The sequence below is a fragment of the Hipposideros armiger genome, unplaced genomic scaffold (assembly GCF_001890085.2).
Source record: "Hipposideros armiger isolate ML-2016 unplaced genomic scaffold, ASM189008v1 scaffold_242, whole genome shotgun sequence".
Lineage (NCBI taxonomy): Eukaryota > Metazoa > Chordata > Mammalia > Chiroptera > Hipposideridae > Hipposideros > Hipposideros armiger.
This window is the reverse complement of record NW_017731592.1, coordinates 980,868-1,003,537: the sequence shown is the minus strand read 5'-3', so window position 1 is coordinate 1,003,537 and position 22,670 is coordinate 980,868. Positions and strand designations below refer to the sequence as shown.

At 46.2% G+C, this 22,670-nt stretch overlaps 1 long non-coding RNA gene across 3 annotated transcripts in view; it reads left to right on the top strand.

Annotated features, from left to right (window-relative positions):
* Positions 1–22,210, top strand: part of LOC109389787 (uncharacterized) — a 67,019-nt gene extending 44,809 nt beyond the window's left edge. Inside the window, exons 1-3 of one of the 3 annotated variants that reach the window (XR_002125458.1) lie at positions 9,476–9,616; positions 21,194–21,329; positions 21,605–22,210. This is a non-coding gene — a long non-coding RNA (uncharacterized LOC109389787). Of the gene's footprint in view, positions 1–9,475; positions 9,617–20,817; positions 20,959–21,193; positions 21,330–21,604 lie in introns of those variants that run through there. The other 2 variants (XR_002125457.1, XR_002125459.1) reach the window with 2 other exon arrangements.
* The last annotated feature ends 460 nt before the right edge of the window (positions 22,211–22,670 follow it).

Here is a 22,670-nt window from a genome sequence, read left to right as displayed (position 1 = left end):
GCGACTAATCTGCCTCACCTGGGAAGAGCGCAATGATGGTGCCAACTTGGGCCAGTGAAGCAACGTCCTCCACAACTAGACTGAAGAACAAAACAGCAACTTGTCTCTTCCCCTACCCCAATTCCCCAATAAAATCTTAAAAAAAAAAATTTCTTATCTAAGGTTGTACATTTCCTCTCAGAATGTTTTCCTCTCAGAAAACCTCACACAGGTTTTGGTATGTTGTGTTTTCATTGTCACTTTATTTAGAATGTTTTTAAATTTTCATGATTATTTTAATTTTGAGCCAAGGCTATTTAGAAGAATACTTCATGATTTCCAAACATTTGGAAATTTCCTTGGTTAAAAAAAATAATTTTTGTTGTTTTTCAGCTTAATTCCAATATAGTCAAAAATTTCAACCTTATGATATTTGTTGAGACTTGCTTTTAAGGCATAACAAGTTTCATTTTGATAAATGTTCCATGTACATATAAAAAGAATGTGTATTAAAGTTGTGGGTCTTAGTGTATTATGTATGTCAGTTAGGTTAAATTTGTTAAATTTGTTAATCATATATTCTAGATCCTCACTGACTTTTGGTCTGCTTGTTCTAAACATTGGTGAGAATAGTGTGTTAAAAATCTCCCAATGATGATTGTGGATTAATCTATTTTCCTGCTTAATTCTGTTCATTTTTGCTTTATATATTTTAAGGCTACATAATTAGGTACATGAAAATATATAATTATTATATTTTCCTAGTGGATTTAAACTGTATCATTAAGAAATTATACCATTATATCTAGTTAAGTATTTTTTTAAAGCTTACTTTATCTGACACTAATGTAACTACATCAACTTTTTATTGTTGTTGTCGGTATTTTCTTGGTTTATCCTTTTATTATTCCCTTTTTTATGTTTTTATATTTAAGATTTGTCTCTTGTAAATAACTTACCGTATTTGCCGGTGTATAAGACGATTTTTTGGCCCTGAAAAATATGCCTCCAAGTGGGGGGTCGTCTTATACGCCAGGTACACTTCAGATAGACTGCCCATAGTGCTTGCCCCGTGCCATAGTGGCCTCCCGATGCCCGCCCACTTCATTCCACATACCGTTCAGGCATCAGCAGCGCTGCTGGGTGTATGCTCGGCTGTTATGCGATTTTGCTGTTATGCGATTTTACCACACTCGCAAAATCGCACACAGCCGACCATACACCCAGTATGATAGCGCAAAATCGCGAATCGCGATTTATGTATATGTTTGATTACATACAGCCTTGTGTCAGTTTTCCTGCATGTCATAAGCATTTGAATATAAATATAAATGTTGAAATCAAATCTGATATTGTTTTACCTTTTATTTGGTGTGTGGAAGGTGTGCGGAAGAGGGGGTAGTCTTATACGGCGAGTATATAACAAACTCTGTATTTTGAGTGGAAATGTTAGGGGGTCGTCTTATACGCCCAGTCGTCTTATACACCGGCAAATACGGTAAGTTTAAAAAAATCTAATCCAACAATATCTGTTGAATTTTAATTGAAATAACTGAAACATTATGTTTTCATTGGAATATTTAATTCATTTATATCTAATGTAATTATTTACACAATTGGGTCTAAATCTACCATCTTATGTTTGTTTTCTCCTTGTCCCATCTGTCCCTTGCCTTCCTTTATATTAATTAAATACCTATCTAATTCCATTTTCCTTTCCTCCTTCTATTAGCTTGTGAGTTTTAGCAATCACCTTAAAATCTCCTCCTTGACTTAATAAAGTGTAAATTAATAATTTTATCACTTCCCAGAGTTACAAGGACCTTAGGACACTTAATTTCATTTATCCTCCTCTCACCTTTATGCTATTTTCATTTTAATTCTTCATTTTAAACCCCAAAAGACATTTTTATTGTTTTATAGAGTGGATAATAATTCAATGTTCCTTAAAATTTACATACTTTGTTGCTCTGCTTTCCTTCCTGCATCTCAGTGTTTCCAACCTGCGTCATTTTCCTTCTGCCTGAAAAACTCCTCCTAGTATTTGCTTCAGTGCACATCTGCTGGTAATAAATTATCTTACTTTTTGCTGAAAATGTCTTTCCATTCGCTGGAGAATATTTTTAGTGGAATGTGAGGTTGGCAGTTATTTTCTTCCAGCACTTTCAAGTTATCAGTCCAGTGTCTTCTTGATTTCATGATTTCTGTCGAAAAGTCAGCCATCAGTCTTATTTCTATCCTTTGAAAATAGTTGACATTTTTTCCTCTGGCTGCTTTTAAGACTTTCTCTTTGTCTCTGATTTTCTATGGTTTCACGGTGACATACCTAGGTGCGGTTTTCCTAGCTCTGCTTGAATCTATGGCACGTTATCTTTATGTTTTTTCAGAAATTCCTCACCATAATCTTTTCAAATACAGCTTCTGCCTACTCTTTTTTTCCTGTCTCCTTTCTTCTTCTTCTTAGATTCCAATACTTATGACATTAGCCCTTTTGTCATGACTCTCGTGTCTCTTATGTTCTTTTCTGTATTTTCTATTCTGCATTTTTTTCACACTTCAGTCTGGGATATTACATTCTGATCTATCTTACAATTCTACAGGCTTCACTTCAGCAGAGTCTAAACCCAATTATTTAGCTTTTGCTTTTAGTTGTTGTGTTTTAAATTTTTTTTCTATTTTATTCAGCTTTATTGGATCATAATGGATGTATAAAGAACTGCACATATTTAAAGTGTGCACTTTGATCAGGTCCGACATATGTATACACCTGTGAAACCATCACCATTATGAGCTTATCCATCACCCCCAAAGTTTCCTCATACCCTTGTGTGTCCCTCCTGTCCCCTTTCTTAGGCAATAACTGGTCTGCTTCCTGTCACTACAGATTAATTTGCATTTTCTAGAATTTTGTATAAATGGAATCATACAGTACGTATTTATTTTGGGCCTGGCTTGTTTTCAACTCAGCATAATTATTTTGAAATTTGCCTTGTTTTTGTATTAATATGCATCAACCCTTTGTATCAATAGTTCATGCCTTTTTAGTGCTGAGATGTATTTTATTATGTGGCTACGCTACAAGGGGTTTGGTCCTTGCCCCATGATGGGCCTTTAGATTTTCAAAGTTGCTGGCTATGACAAATAAAGTTATTATAAACATTCATGTCTTTGTGTAGGCACATGCCTTCATTTCTCTTGATAAATCCTTTGCAGTAGAATGGCTAGATTTTATCGTAGCTGTGTTTCAATTTTTGAGAAACTGACAAATCGCTGTTCAAATTAAGTGTACCAATTTATGTACCCATCAACAGTGTATGAAAGTTCCACTTGCTGCACATCCTCACCAACACTTGGCAGGGTCAGTGTTTTTAATTTTAGTCACTCTAGCGGGTGTGTGGTGGAATCTCATTCCAGTGGTTTTGATTTGCATTTCCCTGACGACTAATGTTGTCGAACATCTTTTCATACACCTATTTGACTACCATGTATCTTCTATGGTGAGGTGTCAGAATAAATATTTTGCCCATTTTAAAAATTGGGTTCTTTGTCTTATTATTACGTGGTAGTAGTTTTTAATACATTCTAAATACGAGACCTTTGTTAGAGTCTGTTTTGTAAATTTTCTCTTGACCTGTGGTTTGTCTTTTAATGTTCTTAACACCGTCTTTTCCTCCCACTTTGAACAGCTTTATTAGACTATAATTTACACATAGTACAGTTCAACTATTATAAGTGTACAGGTCAATGATTTTTAGTAAATAGCACAGTTGTTGAGCTATCACCACCACCCAGTTTCAGAACATTTCCATCACCCCCTGTTTATAGTCACTCCTCTCTCCCAAAATAGGTCCCAGATGATCATGAGCTGTTTACTGTAACTGTAGTTTTGCCTTTCCTAGAAATTTCATGTAAATAAGAGCATACGACATGTATTCTTTTCCATCTGGCTTCTTCACTTAGTAAAATGCTGTTGAGGTGCATTTACCTCAACATTTTAAATAAATGTTGTATTTATCAGTAGCTCATTCCTTCTTCACTGCTGAGTAGTATGCCATTGTTTGGATTCACCATTTGGTGGACCTGTGGGTCATTTCCAATTTGGGGCTGTTGTGAATAATGCTGCTATGATTACTCACATGCAAATCTTTGTGTGGACATATCTTCTCTTTTAAGAATAGAATTGCTGGGTCATATGGCAAGTGTATATTTAACTTTTTAAGACACTGCCAAACAAAATCGTGTCTTTTGGAGAATAAACATTTTTAATCTTATGAAATCCAATTTATTGATTTTTTTTCTTTTATAGTTCATGTTTTTTTGTGACATACCGTATTTGCCGGCGTATAAGACGATTTTTGGCCCTGAAAAATATGCCTCCAAGTGGGGGGTCGTCTTATACGCCAGGTACACTTCAGATAGACTGCCCATAGTGCTTACCCCGTGCCATAGTAGCCTCCCGATGCCCGCCCACTTCATTCCACATACCGTTCAGGCATCAGCAGCGCTGCTGGGTGTATGCTCGGCTGTTATGCGACGAGTATATAACAAACTCTGTATTTTGAGTGGAAATGTTAGGGGGTCGTCTTATACGCCCAGTCGTCTTATACGCCGGCAAATACGGTATTTAGAAACCTTTACCAAACTCAAGACCACTAATATTTTCTTCTGGAAGCTTTATAGTTTTAGTTTTTACATTTGGATTTATGATGAATTTCAAGTTAATTTTTGTGTGTGGTGAGAATGAAGTTTTCTTTTGTCTCTTTCTTTTTTTTGCATATGGTTATTCAAATGTTCCAGCACCATTTGTTAAAAATAATACCCTTTCCTCATTAATTGCCTTAGTATCTTTGTCAAAAATCAGTTTACATGGTCTACTGCTAGACTCACCCTTCTGCTCCGTTGATCTATGCGTATATATCTATCTTTATACCAATACTACACTGCCTTTATAATAAATCTTAAACTAAGGTAGTGTAAGTTCCTCCAACTTACTCTTCTTTCTCCAAATGTTTGGCAGTTCTAGGTCCTTTGTATTTCCATATAAACTTTTGAATCAACTTGTCAAGTTCAACAAAAAATCTTGCATTGAATTTATAAACCAATCTGAGGAGAATTGATATCTTCACCACACTGAATCTTCTGAGCCATGAACACAATATTTTCTCTGTTTATTTACATCTCCTTTAATCTCTCAGCAATGTGCAGGTCTGCATATCTTTTGTCACATTTATCATCCCCTTTTATTGTTTTTAGAATTTCCATTTGATTATTTTTTTATAGTTTCTCATTCTCTGTTGAAATTCTCCTTCTTGTCATCTAATTTGTTGACTATATTAATTACAGTTATTTTAAAAGTCCAACCCTGATACCTCAAATATCTAGATGCCCATGGATATGTTTCTAATGTGTTATTTTTCTCTTGACTTTTGTCCCATTCTTGTATTTCCGCATTTCTGTTTTTCATTGAATAGCAGACTTATTAGATGAACATAGAAAGATAATTTGAGGCTCTGGATGCAGTTATCTTCCTCCAAGGAGAATTCACTTTTACTGTTGCCTAAGCCAGGGGCACCAGCCATCTCAGGTTGCATTTATCCAATCAGGAATTAAGATGATTCGAAAGGGGCTTGCCTTGCCTGAGAGAGAGCTGGCTTTGTTCTGGGACCCTTACTCCTAGGGTATAGCTCTTTGAGTTCTCAAATAAGAGCCTAGGCTGTTTACCAGCCTTCTTACTTTTATTTTTAAAATTGTGGTGAAATATATATATATATATATATATATCATAAAAGTTTCCATCTTAACCATTTTCTAAATGTACAGTTCAGTGGCATTAAGTCCATTCACATTGTTGTGCAACCATCCCCTCCACTACCCACACAACTTTTTCCATCTTGCAAAACTGAAACTCTGTCCCCATTAAACAGTGACTCCCCATCTCCCCCTCTCCCAGCCCCTGAAAACCACCATTCTCCTTTTTGTCTCTATGAATTTGCCTACCCTGGGTACCTCATATAAATGGAATCATACAATCTTCGTTTTCTTGTGACTGGCTTATTTCATTCAACATAATGTCCTCAAGGTTTATCTATGTTTATCAGAATCTCCTTCTTCTTTAAGGATTAATAATATTCCATTGTGTGTATACAAAGTCAAATAGTTGTTTCAATCTAGTTGTGGAGGGTGCAGCTCAGCAGCCCATGTGGGGATCAAACAGGCATCTTTGGTGTTATGAGCACTACACTCTAACCAACTGAGCTAATTGGTCACCCCGGGTCCTTAGTTCTTAAGAGACCCTGAACTCCAATTTTTGTCTCCCCAACTCCTTGAAATTGTAAAAAGCCCTTCTCAGCCTCTCCATCTTTACTTTACAACTAGAATATGCCTCAGAGGTAGAGCACGGCCAGATAGCTGGCTCCTCTCCCCAAGTTTCCCTTCTCTCTGGGATTGTGGTGCCTTGATAGCTCTTCAATATCTTCAAACAGTTGGTTTTTGTAAAATTTCATCCAGTTTTCCTAATTATTCCCAATAGGATGCTCGGTCTGATACAAGCTAGTCCATCACAGCTAGGAGCAGATGTGTCCATATAATTTTAATTTGTGTCTCTTTTATTATGCATGAGGTTAAGCATCTTTTCTGATTATTTAAATGTTGTTTGTATTTTCTTTGAAATCCTTTCCCATTTTCCTACTGGGTCTTTCTTCTTATTGATTTGTGGGCATTTGTTACATGTCTGGAAACTTAGGCTTTTGTCTTTGCTCTAGAAAGAGCTTGCTGAGGCCAATTTTAACTTACCGTAGAATCAAGTCACTTTCACCCCTTGGACTTTGTTTCTTCATCTGTGAAAGTGGTGAGAGGGCTGGGGTTCACCACGTGCTCTCAGTTTCATTTGGATCTATCACTCATGGCTTGATTATCTCCTTCTGTGTAGATGAGACCCCCCAAAATTGGGGCGGGGAGGTTTTTGAGACAAAGAAAAAAGCCCTTCCTGCCTCCTGCCTCCACGGTATTCTCCTGTAACTATGCATAGAGCACTGCTCTCTGGCTTCAGAAGCATTGATCGCTGTGACAGGAGGTGGAAGCAGGGAGCGCAGTGTCTGTGTGCTTTTTTATACGCAGGACCACAGCAGCGAAGCACGAAGCCACACTTCTCAAGCTTCAGGCATCCACACAAGTTTTGCCATACCTGTGTACCACACGCACTGCTATTTACTTATATGTTTCCATATAAATAGTTTTTTATCTAAATATCTTTAACATCCTCTTAAAAATGATGTGTGTGAAATCACAGGTCTGCTGTGATAGGACATTTTTTCAGATATAGGTGAACACAAACAAACAACAATTATAATTTTAAATGTTGTTGTTTTTTTTCTGTAACCCCTCGATCCTTTGTGAGCAGCCCCCAGCCTAGGATCCCTGGACCGGTGGCCAAGCCTACCAGGTGCAGTCAGGACGCCCAGGGCCTCCACCCACTAGTTGGGAAAATTTGCCCAAGCATCAGTCAGTCGTTACTCATTATTGTGGAGAATTGCCCACGGATCCCCACACAGAAGCAGAACCCTTCCTGCTTTGTGGCTGTGGGTTGTTTTTGTACTGAAATGTTTGCAGCCTTTGATGAGAGACGGCCCAAGACAACCCCCCAGACAGAGGCAACTAGCCGCAGCTACCACCCAAGGTCTCCAGAAAATTTGTTCCTTTCAGAAGCTGTGTGCTTGTGATGCAGAGCCTTTCTCTTTCTTCTTCTGAGGTTGGTTATTGCTTTTAGCCCAGAGCCATTGCAGGACTCAGAGAGCAAAGATACAGCAGGAACCCTAAAATAAATTATAAAGTCCGAAATGGAGCACATTTAGAGTGAGCTCCGAGTGAAAAATAGGTAACACTTTAGAGCTGTTTCATAAAAGAAAGCACCAGCCCAATATATCATTGGGTCTTTTAAGCTGTGGCATCTGAATAGATTTAATTCTGATTTTGGACATAGCCAGTGCAGCTCATATATTTGAGCAGATGCACCATCTCCACGCTGGACGGTAACTAACTTACCACTTCTTGTCTATTTAGGAGCAGATATTCGTATCTTCTGCAAACATTAACAAAGACCTACAGAGTATGGTAGCCACCCCCTTATCCATGTTTTCACTTTCCACGGTTTCAATTACCAGTGATCAACCATGATCTGAAAATATTAAAGGGAAAATTCCAGAAATAAGCAATTCATAAGTTTTAAATTGCATGCTGTCCTGAGTGGCAGAATGAAATCTTGCTCCATCCTGCTTTGTCCCACCAGGGATGTGAATCATCCCTTTGTCCATCGTCTCCACGCTGTAGACGCTTCCTGCTTATTAGTCACTTAGTGGCTGTTTTGGTTATCAAGTGACCCTTATTTTACTTAATAATGTCCCCAAAGTGCAAGGGTGGTTATGCTGGCATTTCAGACATGCCAAAGAGAAGCTTCTTTTAAGTGAAAAGGTATGTATGTATGTATGTATGTATGTATGTATGTATGTATAGGAAAAAAAACATAATATATATGGGGTTTGGTACTACCACAGTTTCAGGCATTCCCTGGGGATCTTGGACTATAAGTTCCTATGGATAAGGGGAGACCACTGTGCTGGCTTTCTGCCAGGCACTGAGTTTCTGGTGGTGAGCCACACCATCTGAAGGGCGCTCAGGGTCTGGTGGACAAGTTGAAACCTTCCTGGGAAACTTCTGGCACAGTCTTTGAGATACTTGAGCGGCCGGTTTGAGGACCTCTGGCCTGGGAGTTTCCAGGAGATGTTTGCTGGCCCACAGGACTCAGGGCTCTGGGTTGTCCTTTTCAGCACCCTGGTCCGGCACTGCTTGCAGTGGCGCTCACACGCCCTCAGGTGATTGGCAGACGCAGCTGCACCACAGGGCAGATAGCTTCTGAGCTACCGGAATGTGAATTAGCTGAGTTCCACGTGTGACTGCACTATTCCTCCTTTCTGGATGTGTAACTCTGGTATGGACGCCAAAGTTGAGAATCCAGTGCTGTCCCAAAGGGAGCCATCTGTCTCTCTAGATGCACAGGGCACGCTGTGAGCAGGGCACTGCATCCTACAGTCATCCTGACTGTGGGCCATTTCAAACTTGTTCCCACATGGCCTGGGACAGAACATGTCTTTCTCTTTATGCCACTGTCCCCCTCAATGTGCTCACACCCTCCATTCTGGGAGAGGGGCTCAAGCTGGAGGGTGGGCTGTGATTCCCGGGGCTCACACAAGCATCACTCCTGTCCAGAGCACTGACGGGGAGCAAGCTAACTGCTGACCACTCATGACCACTGACGACTCCTGAGACCACTCAGGGTGACTCAGCTTCCACGAACCAAACTAATTGTCCTCCTGGAAGAGAAAAAGGAAGGTGCTAGGGTGGAAGTGAGGCACGTGGTGCTCCTCCATCACAGGATCTCAGCCCCTCCCACCTCCCTTCTCCCCCAGCTTCAGCCCATCGTGTTGTCTCTGAGAATGTGAAACCCCTCTCATGCTTAGGCCAGCGGCTTTTGAGACTTTGCAGCTTGGATGTCTGGTTCTGCAGCAAGTGACTCATGCTTGGCTCTGGAGGCTGGAAGAGGAAAGACACCCTCAGGGCAAGAAGAAATTTGGTGACTGCAGAGGTGGGTGAGTGGGAGCTAAACACGCTGATGAAAACTTCAACGTGCATGAGCTCATTCACTGAGCAACTTGCACCAGTGAGCCCAGGGGTGAGCTTATTGCTCAGGCAAGAAACAAGGACTGCTGGAAAGTTCCAGAAAGGGAGATCCCTTTGGAAGTCTTGACCTTGGCCATGAGGTCCATGCCACAGGGTCTGGCTGGGAGTTGGAAGCAAGGGGCCAGGCGAGGGGCCCTTGAAATTCTCTCCCCTCCGGGGCTGGGGGCAGCTTCCTCTGAGACCACGTCTAAAGTGGACAAGCTGGAGCCCTGGCTTGCCAGGAACCTGAACTTTGTGAGTGTGTCAGAAGGGTTCTGAGGCTAATGCAAGTACACAGAAATTATTGGATAGCTACTGGGGCCTCCCTAAATCAGGGGGAAGCTTGGGGACCATGCCTGGGGGTGAGCAGGAAGTGAGATGAAGATTCAGGGAGCCCAGCAGATAACTTGAAGCCTTGTCAGAATGGCGCTGTGGCCACCAAAGTGCCAGAGCCTCAGGGGAGGCAGGATAGGTCCTCCTGTAGTCCCCACAGTGCCTGAAACACCTGATCAAAAGTCAGGGTCCCAGGAGCAGGCATCTGATGGGAAATCTCAGGTCCCAGGCCTGTACCCTGTGCATCTGTGGTGGGGAGGGCGTACCTGGTACCTTCGCTTCTGCTCTGCTTGAGTCACCCAGATACAGAGGGGGAATTGGGGTGGTATCCATGAAAATGGTGGGTTCTGAGCGGCCAGAAAATGACAAGTGGCCACCACAGTCAACAGGGCCGCTTTCTGTTTCTTACATTTCCTTTGCTCTGCTCTCATTTTCCATGTAGCACATGGGAGTTGTGGCACGCAGGCTGGGTTCCCAATCAGAGGCCCCACCTGCCTCTTCAGGTGCACTGGAGAGGAGAGAATTTTGTGAGGAGAGTGGCAGCAAGCCCTGAGCTATGGAACGGTGGCCCCACCTGTATCTGGCATCCTGGAGAGTTTCCTCAGTGGCAGAAGGAGACATCTGAGATTTGGCTAGGCAGTGACTATTCACCTCTCTCTCCTATTCCTCTTTGGGCTTTGCAGGTGGGCAGTTACTGGGACCCCAGCCAATCAGTTCATTCCATACCCCAAGCACAGTGTTTGGCCTGCAAAGGGGTATCCGGTCCAATTCTAGCCAATGACATTCAGGATCAGCCAGGTATTCCTTCTGAAGTGACCCAAAGAGGAAGGGAGTGTGAGATGCAGCAGCTACCTTGACACCACAAGGGGAAGCCCAGAACCTCTGAGGACCCTACAGAGCTTGTGATTGAAGCCAGCCCAGCAGGAAGCAGATGAGAGAGAGGGAGGGAACGAGGAAGGGAGACAGAGAGGGAGAAGGAGAGGGAGAGAAACTGGGTCCTGAAGACCCCTTTTGAGTCCTGGATCTAGCTGTGCCTGAAGACCACCTTTTTCAGTTATGAGAAATAATGCATTTCTTGTTTTGCATAAGCCAGTTTGGGTCGGTTTTTTTGTCACTCACAAGCAAAACTGGCCTGGCCAATAAATACAGTGAGGTGGGAAGATGCCCTCGGTGCTCCCAAAAGCTCCAGTGAGAAGTGGGAGTGAGCATGTGTGCATGCGTGCATGTGTGGGTGTGCAAAACATTTTTTTAAATTCCAGCCCTACTCAGCTGTGCTAAATGAACCTAGGGAAGGTTTTTAGAGCAGGAAGACACATCTTAGGAAACTCCCTTGGTAATAGGGACAGAACTGACAGCTCTTCCTCAAGAAGAATGTGAAATTTGGGAGGGGGGTGGTCCCAGCCAGAGCCTCCTGTCCACACCGCTCAGCCCCACCTGGAGACCATCCTCCAGCTTTTCTGTTTACTTTTAATAAGGGACCTGATTCTTTCCTCCAGTATGTAATCTCATATTTTTAAATGCAGCTTGACTCAGCCCTCAGAATCAACAGATGATACTCTAAATGCCTGGTTTTGTGCATTTCTGTCACTGTGGCTCCCCGCCCGCCCTCCACCCCACCCCTCCCCAGTCCCACCCACCTCCTGGTGCCAGAGCACAGCCACCATTCTCAGTCTGGGTCAGCGGCTCACCCTCCCTTGGTGGCCTCCGTCTGCTGTCCACTCATCCTGATGTGGGGACCATGACGACAGCAGCCTGGATGCTGCTCACAGAATGGCCCTGAGTTGGGTCATGTCCCCTGGTGTCCACACAGCCTTCTGCTCCCTTTTACCTTATTCCCCTCGGAAGCCAGTTCACACCCCCATCACCAGCTTCTCCTCCCCACACTCAGATACGTTTCCATCTTCCCAAAACGCCCTGTCATTTCCACCCTTTCACCTAGCCAGCCCTTGGTCCTGCAATTTCTCTCTCTAGTCTTCACTGGACAGAACACCAGCCCGTTCACAGGAGCTCACTTCTACCCGTGGCAGGAGGGCTCCTGGTGCATAGTGGGTGTTAGAAGAATTGGTTTTACTGAACATGGCAGTCCCTCTAGGTCACTGCTCTTTCCACACACCCGTCCCTGTGTGCACACGCTCTTTCATTCACAACCCCCCATGCCCAAACCCACAGGTGTCTCCCTGTACACACACCCGCCTACTCCCCACTTGCCTCAATACACACACACACTCCCACTGTCTTCCTTCCTGCAGATGCGTGCCCACACACCCCTAACATGGAAGGTGGGGGGAATTTCGTCTCCTGCAAGTTCTTACCCTCAGGTGGGCAGGGTGAGGGCGTCAAATACAGGCTACTTACAAGTCTGAAGGAACTTACTTTGTTATATCTTACAAACATCATTCAATTCCAGAGGGAGGCCAGAAGTCGAGAGGGAAAGGAGTGAGCACAGAAAGGAGGGATGGGTCCTCACTGTGAGTAATTCATTGCTCCACCTTGCGATTTACCCAGCACTTGGCACCAGGGCCTGGAGATCCACTAACAGTTTAATTCGCTTCCCAGGTGCTTTACAAACATGCTTTCAATATTGGGAAACGGTTGATCAATGTTTATTTCTCTATTTTCAAACTTTATTTCCTGACTTTGAATGTGTAAACTATTATACATAATAATGTTTACTACTTAGTTGTTAGGCATATGCCCTGGTCACATACGGCACTAAAGCACCATATGCAGTGTGAATTTCAATCTGCACAGCCCTTTGGGTAGATATTAGTTTAGCCCCATTTTACAGACGAGGGTGCTGAGACTCTGACTTGCCTATGGTCACTCAGTGAATGTGGTGGAACTGTAGCTCCAGCTCAGGTCACCTGACAATTCCGTCCTAATCTCAACCACCAAGCTGTAATGCCTTATGCTTTTGAAATTTCCATTAGATCTGAAAATTTTCCACTTATTTTGCCAGAGCAGGTGGCTACAAAATAACTTAGCTGTTCTCTGAGAGAATAACATTATCTCATATGTATGTGTTAATACTTTGTTGTTCTGAACCTTTCTTTTAAAATTCACTAAATGTGAGCTTCCTGTGGCTAGAAATATATTTGATTCATCCTTCTCAGTGTTCTGCATAGCATCACTTGGCACATAGGAGCTGCCCAGCTGATGTCCAAAGGAAATGAAATAAAATGAAATTCAAGTTTTTGCTCTAGATGTTGTCCCAAATAATCTTAAAAATAAAGGGGTTGGGACCGGCAATAACCAAAATAACACTAAACAAATAATTCCTCAGGGGTCAAATGGCCTAGTCACTCTTCACAGCTCTTTAATGGTGCATATTAAACTTTCTGTCTCTAATCTGGTTAGTGAGGCTACATGCAAAATCTACGCTTGTGGCTGCACAGGCTGTAACCTGGTGACCCACTTTCCAGGTTCTGAGAACCCATCTCTCCCTTGAGCCTGTGTTTGTCATGGGCCTGTGTCCTGCACCAACACACCTGTGCTTTTTAAATGAATAAAATATCCCTTGCATCTTGGACAATATGATGCAAAGAGGAAGGGCATACGGCCTGGACATGAACCTGGATCTGAATCACGGCATGAGTTTTCTTATCTGTAAGCTGGGGCTCCTGCTCACCTGGCGGTGTTGACATGAGCATTGGGGGTGCTATATACAAGACACTGAGCATGGAGCCTGGTGCCCAGTGGGCACCGGGGAATAGCAGTTGGTCCCAACCCCTTTCCTGCACACTTCTGCCATGGCTGCTGGTTCCCTTTGGTAAACACAGGAGTATGTTCCGAGAGCCCAGGATGTGTCAAGATGTTCTCATCTTCTTAATCCGGTTCTACTCAAGTCTCAGTTTTTTGTAATTTCCCAAAGATGGTTCCCAACCCGGGAGAGCCCAGCCTTCCAATCCTTGAAGTGAATTTCTAAACCCACCCCTCCCATCCCTGCCATGTGCCCATTTCCAGTCTGTTCCTTACCTGGCCCTCAGGACCTGTGAGATAGAGCCAGACAATCGAAAATGGAATTCAGTCACACACATAGGAAAAAAAAAAACTATGAAAATGAAAAGTAAATAAATATGGATGTTGAGGACCTAATTCTGATAAGCGGATTTTCAAAATTAGCCATTTGCAAGAGTAGATTAAATGCATTTAATGTGGCGGGAGGAAGGAAGTCGGTTAAGATGCACAGCAAACCCCGTTTCAGCAGATTCCGGGGTGAAGGCATTGCAGCCCCCTTTTCAGAGAGCTTGTTTGCCAGGATAAATGCTGAATGCCTTTAAAGAGCACTAATTTGCTGTTGTGCTGGTAAACAGGCCTCCTGGAAAGGGGCCACTCGCTGCCTTCTGTACACTAGGCAAGGAGGCAAGGCTGATGGACATGGGGGGCCAGGCTGCAGAAGGGCCAGCTCTGGGGGTTTGGGAGGACCACTCACTGTCTGTGGGGATGCAGGAAAGGGCCAAGGACAAAAGAAAGATACTGGCTTCCCCATCACCTTCCCCAACTATCCGCTGCCACCCCCCCTCCCCCAGCATCTCCATTCCCCTACAGTGAGAATTCTGATCCCAGAATGCCTTGCACCTCCTTCCATGGCAACAGTCGTTCTCCCTCCCTGCACTGCCTCTGCCTCCTTCTTTCTTGCTCCTTCTCCCGCAGCCCACTCCTGTCCCCAGAGCCAGGCCTCCAGAGAGGCAAACCCCTCAGGTAGGTAGGTGGCCAGTCTGTTGATCCTCTGAGGAGGGGCAGGCAGGCATTTCCCAATGCAGACACCAAGCCCTGCCAGAGCCAGAGCCCCAGAATTACCAGGCTCTGGGGCACCGCATTCAAGGACCTCTGAAAAGCTCTGGCTGGATTTTAAGTTGAAAAAAACAAAGAAGAGAAAAAATATTCTTTACTGTCAACCCATGGCAGAGAAGCAGAGAGAAGCCAGTGATCTAAACAAGCACATCCAGATGTCTTCAAATGGGATCCCAGTGCTCAGACTTGGGAACAATCTGAGTTCTTTAGAGGTCTCATGTTACCACGTGACCTTATGTCAGAGGTCCCGCGATCTGCCCGCTGCTGACCTCTGCAACCCCATCTCCCCTCCCACCTCCCCCATGACTCCTGCCACAGCAGCCATCTTTCTGTTTCCTTCACACTCTATACCCATTTCTGCCCCAAGGCCTTTACACTCGCAGTTTTCTCTGCCTGGGAGGCTCCTCCACTATTTATACCAGGCCAGTAACTTGACATTCAGATTCCCAGGGAGGGCGGCTCCTCACCTTCTGACTGTCACTCTCTATCAGCACCCCCTTTTTCTTGACTTCACAACAGTTATCACTATTGTCAGTCACTTTGCTTCACTGATTTGTTTGTGAGTTGATAGTCTGTGTCCTCGCTCTGTGAAAACAGGGATCTTGCCGTCTGGGAATGCTGTGTTCTAGCACCCAGAATGGACTTGCCCAAGATCACGCAGGCAGGAAGTGTGAATCCAGGACTGCAAGCCTCGTGGGTCTGGCTCAGAGCTTTCTCCACCCCTGACAAATCCCGCCACCTGGTACCTGATGGGGACGGAGACCAGGGAGGGAGAGGCTCCCATCTGTGACAGCTCCTATCTGAGTTGCTCTCAGGAAACCATAGCACAGGATGTTGCCCATCCCCTTGGGAGCAGGGTTCAGAGGCGGCTGAGCTGAGCAGGTGGGTTCTGTGTCTTCCCCATTTCAGATGAGGCAGCTGAAGCAGGGAGGTGAGGTGCCCAGCTTGTAAGTGGCAAAGATGGAGCTCAAACCCAGGCAGTCTGGGTCAGAGGAGGAGGAAGTTAAGGGAGATTTTGTGCCCAGAAGCATGACATCTCAGTCTAAGGTAGTGGCTCTCAAACACTTTGAAACAAGAGAATCCCTGGAGTCATCTGTTTGGAAGGTCAGTTTCATGGCCCTGCTTCAGTGATTCTCACTCCACAGAACCACTTAACAAGTGTCCCAAGTGACTGTCATACAGACACTACAGGGACCCCTACACTTTGATGAGGGGATGTCATGGACAGAGAGCAGAGGAGCAACCACTGCCACAGTCCTCCAAAGCCACCATCAGCCTTTCCCTCCTTCACCTCCAATCCAGTTCCCTCCCAACCCCCTCACTGCAATGGCGGCTTTGTTGCTATTAGTCGATGGACTTTGAAAGTCCTCTGTGTAGCTTTCTGTGAGGCACATGGGGTGGCTGGACAGGAGGAAGAAAAGGCATCTGGTCAAATTCTTCCCTGTCATCCCCTCTCCCGGCTGGGTCTCTCCAGCCCCAAGGGTGAACGTTGTCCCCATCAGCAGTGGCACATGCAGGGGGTGAATAGGAAGCCTAGTATCAAGGGACAAGGCTGCCTTCTAAAAGTGCATCTCGGCTCAGGGGAAAAGGGCCCCTCCCTGAGGCCCCTTATGAGATGGTGTGCTGACCCTAGGCCCCTCAAGTCCCCACTTGGTTAGGGCCTCCTTCATGCAACCCCTGGTCCTTCCTCAGCCCAGCCCTGTTCCAGATGAGGGTGGGTGTGATGTCTGGATGGGGCCCTCTAGAGCCCAGTGGGGAAGCCCAGGCTGTCCCAACTTTGCTGTCACTCACCCCCCACAAGGACACTGAGCTCTGTGTGGTGTTGCATGAGCTGGCTCCCAAGACTCTTCCTGGAGAAGGGGCCTGGAACGGGGAGGGCAGGTATGGTTGCAGCCGCCCTGCTGTTCGTGTGTACAGAAGCTCGTCTGTTAGTTAACATTACTCACCTCACTGCCTAACGGTCACATTTCTCACAAGATGGGAGCTGGGTGGACACAAGAATGGGTCTGGACATCAGAAGTACAGCCAACATTTATTGAGTAGCAGCACAGGCCCTAGGCCAAGTGCTGGACAGCGTCACCTTTTCTGCCCAAGGTTCTGGAGCACAAGGTGCAAGAGTTGCCCAACTCGTTGAATAAGGAAACTGAGGCCAGAGAGGCCAGTCTCACACCCTCCTCCAGGCCTCCCTCCAGGCCTCCCTCCAGGCCTGTATTAATGAGGATGGGCAGCTTCTGTGGAAGACCTGAGTCCAGGTACCAGTTGGCGCGGCACAGATCCCCCAGGACTCATGCTGATGTGAGCCAGTTGCTGAAATACTGCAGGTGGTGGGTAACTGCTGCCTCCAGCTCCCCCTCCTCTGCTGACCACTGTGGCCTCCTGGGCCTCCAGGGCTCCGGACCCTTCCCATCTCATGGCTGGCCTTAGCTCTGATTGATCAGTGCCTGGTCCTTCCGGTTGTTAAATATTTTGACTGTCACCCCAGGGTTTCAGGAAAGGATTTGTCACAGAGCTGACCTGTACTGTAGTTCTCCCTAAGCTACAGAAATCTCTGTGCCCTGGGAGACGGCCCTCTTGGTTCGCAGAAAGACCCAGCTGGGAGCTTCCGATCATTATGGATCTGGACCCAGTTCTGCCTAGAAACAATCCTCTTTCTAGCCTCAGCTTCCTCCTCTATCCAAACCAACAACAAAGGCTAACACTCCCTGCCTCCCTCACAGAGGACCCTCCAGGTAACTTAGTTGGCGACCTGGAGGCTTTGCCTGTGTGAGTGTGTGAGCGTGTGAGCGTTCAGAGCCTTCCAGGCCACAAAGTCCTCTTGCAGAAGCAGACTCAACTCCCACCCCCACCCAAACGCTTTCTTTCCTGACAACCAATATTGCAAAATTAGTCTTCAGTTCTGAACAAGAACAAAAATCATTAGGATTTTTCAGCAGAGACTTGCTTTTGCCTGTATTTGCTGAACCCCACACCGGGGTCTCTGCTGTTTGTTATTTGTATTTTTCCTTGTCACGGACGAGCTGTTTTCTGAACCCAGTTGTCCATGCTCCAGGGAAGTGCCGGCCTCCCACACGGTGCTCAAACTGGCCTTCTCTGGCTCCCACGTGGGGGGAGAGGGAATTGAGATTCCAGATGGCTTAGGGAGCCATGGTGGGATGGAGGAGACAGAGAGAGAGACACAAGGGAGGGGGAGTGTGGAGCGCTGAGGTAAACAAATTCGAGGCCAATTACCCATGGCAACCTTGTTCCCCCTCCACACACACACACACACACACACACACACACACACACACACACCCATGAGGGGAGATGGCTGGAAAAAATAACATGGAACCAACCACATGATGGTGGAAGTTGGTGCCCAGCTGGGAATTTGCTGTCACCCCTCCCCCAACTCCGTGGAGTCGTAGGGGGAAGGAGAAAATTTCAGAATCAAACAGGACAGGGAGGTTGGCAGAAGGGTCTGTGAAGCTAACAAGGACAAAAACAGTTAGGAGGGATGGGTCTGTGATCAGGAAAGAGGAGAGAGAGAAAATGAGAGCAGGCGCCTGGAGCCAAGATGTTGTCCACCCCTCACCAGCCACCCGCTGCCCCCTCCTGCAGTGCCTGTTGGGTAATGAGGGCCCAGGTCTGTTCCAGACACAGAAGTCCCCTTCCTATAAGAACATCTTTTTGTCCTTGAGCGGGTGGTGATAGATACAGAAACCATCTCTGAGTAAGGAGGTAAGTGGCCCAGGGTCACTGGGAGAATTAATATCATAATTGAGAATAACAGCTAGGCCTCCTATTTACTAGATAAAATAGCATCAGGGGATGTGCTGAGAGATAGGAAAATAGAATTTGAAATCATTTTTTATTTCTCTGCAAATGTAGTTGGTGTTGCATTTTTTCTTCCCTCCTCTCCCCCGGAGAGGCTAGAACTGCCACTTTTTCCCATTCATGCACAGATGCTAAGACCTGTGTTCCCCTGGATTTCATATCCACCCATCCTCCAGGACAGTTTCTCCAAGCAGGATCCAGGGACTGGCAGAGAATCACCATGGGTGGGACCAGCATGGTCACCAAGTTCACTCCAGGGCTACCCCAGAATGTCAGAAGTGCACCTGGGAGCCAGCTCTCCCTGTGCCAAGAGCTCAGGACAGGGGAGGGGGTGGCAATTCAAACCCCAGCTCTGCCCACACTAAGGCCCCAGAGCCTCCATTTCACCACTCTATGAAACAAATCTCTCTGGAAAGGCTGTTAACATCAAGTCCAACAATACGCCAAATGTCTTGGAGGTGCTGGTGTGACCAGGTGGCCATGTTGCCAGAGATGTCCTTACCTACGCAATGGTTAAAGGAAAGGGCTTTTAGGGCAACTTATGTGAGAACGTTCAAGAGCTATGGAATTAATTGGAAGGTGTTGACTATAGAAATAACGTAACAGAAGAAAATTACCTCTAAAGAATTAGAACAAAGCAATTAGTGAGGAAGAAAAATGGCCTAGAGGAGGAGTGAGACACATGCAAACAGCTGTGGTATTGAGACCCAGGAAAGCACAGCCCATCAGTCAAGGTACCCAAGCTGCAGGGGCCTCAGGAACCGCGTGAGAAACTGAGGCTGGCAAGCAAATGGAGGCCAGGGCCACAAAGGCAAGACCAGGTTCCCAAGCAGCGGGACAGACGGGAGGTAAGTGACAATTAGATATGAGTTCTAGTTTCTGTTCTGCATTCACTGGCTGTGTGACCTTGAGCGTGTCACTGAAGGAGATTACAAGCAATGAGTGTTCAGATCCTTTCCAGGTCCCAACTCTAGGAATCTAAGTGCTCTGGAATATTGGGGGCTGGTGGGAGACAGGCTGGACCAGGAGGGGTTGGAAAGCCCTTGGAATACAATAGAAGGAGGCTGGAATCTCTCTTTGGGTAGTGGCATTGGGCAAGTTCCTCTACCTCAGTGTTTTCATCTGTCAAATGGGAAGAAGCATCTCTGCAGAGGCTGTTGAGAGGGGAAACGTGGATGAAACATGGGAACAGGCTGCACTGTGCTTGCTTCCTAGCCAGGTCAGCCCTGCTCTGGGCTCCCTGCCCTCTGTGAGGCTTGGATAGAATTGACACCTTTCATTCCTCCCCTGGTCCCTTGGAGTGGGCCAAGACAATTAGCATATCCCATCCTCCTGGCCACAGTGATTGGTTTGGGAATGGGCATGTGACCTGAGCCAGACCAATCAGAAAGAATCTCAGGACTTTTGGAAGACATGCCTGCCCCCTGACAAGCTCTTCCACCGTGTTAAACAGGAAGCTTGTGGTCTCAGGAATACTGAGTGTTCACACAGTGAGTCCTGGATCCAGTCATACCTGAGCCAGCCTATTCCCTTGTTTGCTGAAGCCAGCTTGGGTCCTGGCTTATTCTCAGCCACTATTTAATAAAACCTCTTCTAGCCGACCAAATCACCAGCTCATTTGGAATTGAGAGCACCTTCTCAGTGCCCGTGTCTAGCTGTCACCTCTAGCATGCTCCATCATCCCCACAGCAGCAGGCACCGAGTCCTCAAATGTGGCCACTGCTGCCTGGCCCAGCCACTCCTCCTACTCAGGAGCTCCACGCACTCACCTGGCTATTAAGCATTGCCAGGAGCCAGCCCCATCTCCGCTCTGGGCCCCTGTGCAGCCAGGCTTGGAGCTGCATTAAATAAAGACTGCAGCCCTGAAACTGTTCAAATGGATCTACATCAGTGAGGACAGCGAGGGGACGCCTTTAGACAGATTATCTCCAAGAGCCAGCCAGGGCAGGCAAAGTTTGCCTTCAGCATTATTCTCTCCCTTGTTCATGTGTTCTCTCCCTCCTCCTCTGCTTTTAGCTTGCCTCACTCCAAACCCTGTCATAGATTAATTCACACGCTGTGGCTGAATAGTTACTCCTCTAGATTTGAGAGAGGAATAGAACATAGGAGTGGACAATGTTTAACCTAGGGAGGCTGTACCTCAAAGTCCATTCCGTGCAGAGTTCAGTTCAGGTTTGTGTGCTCTCTCCTCAGGTAGGATGAAGCAGGAAGCAGGGAGCCTGGTTCTTGGTCAGGGGTGCCTTGGGGCCTGGGATCAGATTTCCTGCTTGGCCAGGGGAGAGATCCATCAGTGGTGCAGGACCTTGAAGGAGAATCTCCAGGAAGGTGGTATCTAGGAAGTCAGGGCTTCCCTTGGGGGAGGTTGCCACAGACCCCACTGCATGGCCAGGCGCCCCCCACCTTCACCCAAGGAGCCAGGCTCCCCACCTGATGGCACTAAGGGCCTTGTTTGCATCCTTGCCAAGTGCCAGGCTCTACCTAAGGGCCTCAGGTGCATTATCTCTTTTAATCCTCAAAACTAGATTATGAAGTAAGTACTATTTTAATCTCCATTTTACAGATGCTAAAAGTGAGGGCCAGAGAGATCAAATTGCCTGGCCAAGGTCACCCAGCCAGGGAGCCACAGAGCAGGCTTCAAGCCCCAGGAGGCTGCTCCAGAGCCCAACGCCTGACATCTGCACGACCCATCCTCCCTGGTAAGCGTGTTTTTATATCCTGCGGCATCTATGGCTATTGATTATTGCCTACCATACACCAGGCACTGAGCTAGGCAGACACCAGTCCAGTTCATTTTCTCTTCATAACCAGCCTACAAGTTAGGCTGAAGAGCCCCATTTCTCAGACAAAGACACGGGGGGGGGGGTGACAGAAGAGACGTGACTGACCTCAAATCATTCAGCTCATGAATGGCAGCGCTGGGATTCGAACTCAGGCCTGCCTGATTCTAACATCCATGCTCTCTGTCCTTTAGGGTCCAAGGACTGCTGGGTGTGACGACTTACAGAGAACTTTTTATTTTGGAATTATTATAGATTCACAGGAAGTTGCAAAGACAGCACAGAGAGGTCCCATGCACCTTCATTCAGTTCCCCCCATGCAGTGGTTACATCCTACATAACTCTAGAATAATGCAAGACCAGGAAACTGGCATTGGTACAACATGTGCATATTGTTCTGTCATTTTATCACCTGTGGAGATTCCCGAAGTCACCACAGCAATCAAGATACAGAACTGTCCCATCACCACAAAGATGTTCCTTGTGCTGTTCCTTTATTGTCACCTCCATCCCCTTCACCCTCCCCAACCCCTGGCAACCACTAATCTGTTTGCCATCTCTGTAACTGCCGTGGAAGTATATGATATGTTAGCTCTTGAGAATGGCTTTTCCACTCGCAAAGTATTTATTTTAAAATAAATAGTTATTGAGTGTCTACTACATATCAGGCTGGTGTTAATCCCTTTCAGAAATATATTACATAAGATTCGGTTGGTTGCAAGTGATAGAATCCACCTCATACTCTATTGTAAAAGGGACTGTGTGGTCCGGCCGAGTGGCACGTTGGTTAAGAGCTGGCTTGGGACACCAGCTCTGAGCAGCAGGGCCCCGGTTCGGATCCCACATGGGGGCCAGTGACACTGCCCTCTACAGCTAAGATGGTGAACAACAGCTCGACCTGGAGCGGGGCTGCCGTGAGTCGCCGGCGACAGCATAGGCTGCAGCCCCTGCTGCAGTGGGCTGCCATAAGCTACTGTGAGTGGCCGGCAGCCAGCATGAGTGGCTGGCAGGTGGTGTGAACTGCCAAAAGCCTCTGTGAGCGGCCGTCCGGTGGCCGGCGACTGATCTGCCTCACCCTGGAAGAGCACAATGATACCAACTTGGGCCAGTGAAGCAACGTCCTCCACAACTAGACTGAAGAACAAAAGGACAGCAACTTGGCTGGTCCCCTTCCCCCGATTCCCCAGCACTGTTCCCTTCCCCCAATTTCCCAATAAAATCTTAAGAAACAAAAAGGAGTGTGCTGGCACGGATAATGGG